The sequence below is a fragment of the Octodon degus genome, unplaced genomic scaffold (genome assembly GCF_000260255.1).
Source record: "Octodon degus isolate 3935 unplaced genomic scaffold, OctDeg1.0 scaffold00051, whole genome shotgun sequence".
Taxonomy (NCBI): Eukaryota; Metazoa; Chordata; class Mammalia; order Rodentia; family Octodontidae; genus Octodon; species Octodon degus.
This window is the reverse complement of record NW_004524627.1, coordinates 9,526,171-9,527,901: the sequence shown is the minus strand read 5'-3', so window position 1 is coordinate 9,527,901 and position 1,731 is coordinate 9,526,171.

Sequence of the window (1,731 nt, the reverse complement as noted above, 5' to 3'; positions counted from 1 at the left end):
CTAGCAAATAGAATACAGCAAATCATCAAGAAGATCATACACCATGACCAGGTAGGATTCATCCCAGGGATGCAAGGATGGTTCAATATTTGAAAATCTATAAATGTAATACACTATATCAATAGAGCAAAAGCTAAAAAACACATGATCATGTCCATTGAGGCAGAAAAGGCTTTTGACAAAGTGCAATGCTCATTCGTGTTCAAAATCCTACGAAAAATTGGAATACATGGGCTCTGCTTCAATCTGGTAAAAGCCATTTATGAAAATCCATTGGCTAACATAATCCTAAATGGGGAAAAACTGAAATCTTTTACTCTTAGATCTGGTACAAGACAAGGATGTCCTCTATCACCACTCCTATTCAATAGAGTTCTGAAGTCATTAGCTACAGCCGTTAGACAAGAGAATGAAATAAAAGAAATAAGAATACGTAAATAAGAAGTTAAATTATCATTAATTGCAGATGACATGATAATTTACTTGGAAGACCCAAAAAACTCCACAAAGAAGCTACTAGAATTAATACAGAAATTTAGTAGCATAGCAGGTTATAAAGTCAATACCCAAAAGTCAATAGCATTCCTCTACACAGATAACAAACACACTGAGAGGGAAATTATAGAAACAATACATTTTAAAATAGCACCAAGGAAAATGAAATACTTTGGAATTCATCTAACTAAAGAAGTCAAAGATCTTTTTAAGGAAAATTACAGTAATCTGAAAAAAGAGATTGTAGAGGATTTCAGAAAAGATACCCCATGCTCCTGGATAGGAAGAACCAACATTGTGAAGATGGCCATACTCCCAAAATTGCTGTACAGATTTAATGAAATCCCTATCAGACTACCACCAACATACCTCACAGAGCTAGAGAAATCATTCCTAAAATTTATTTGGAACCAGAAAAGACCTTGAATAACAAAGGCAATTCTGGGCGATAAAGACAAGGGAGGAGACATTACAATTCCTGACTTCATATTATACTACGAGGCTACTGTGATAAAATCAGCATGGTATTGGCAACAAAATAGACCTGAGGATCAGTGGAACAGATTAGAAGATGCTGAAGCCCCTGCGAACACACTCAGCTACCTTATCTTTGACAAAGGGGCCAAACATATTCACTGGAAGAAAGATTGCCTCTTTAACAAATGGTTCTCGAAAAATTGGCTCTCTACATTGTGAAAACGTAAACTTGACCCAGGTCTATCACCATGCACTAAGCTAAAGTCAAAATGGATTAAAGATCTACACATTAAGACAGAGACACTAAATCTTCTGGAAGAGAAAGTTGAATGAACTTTTGAAGACATAGGGGTAGGCAAAGAGTTCATGAAGAAAAATCAAATTGCATGGGAAACAGTTGAAATAATTAACAACTGGGACCTGCTCTTACTGAGAAGTTTTTGCACATTAAAAGAAATTACCAACAAAGTGAAAAGACAACCATCAAATTTGGAAAAAAATCATGACAAATAAGTACTCAGATAAAGGTCTGCTCTCTAGAATTTATAAAGATCTAAAAAACACTAGGGCCCCATAATTTAAAGATCTTGTCCAGAAATGGGCATCTGACATGAACTCACTCTTCATAGAGAATTAAATCAAAGAAGTGAATAAAGAAATGAAAAAATGCTCCACATCACTAATCATCCATGAAATGTAAATTAAAACAACATTGAGATATCATCTCACCCCAGAAAGAATGGCTATCATAAAGAAATC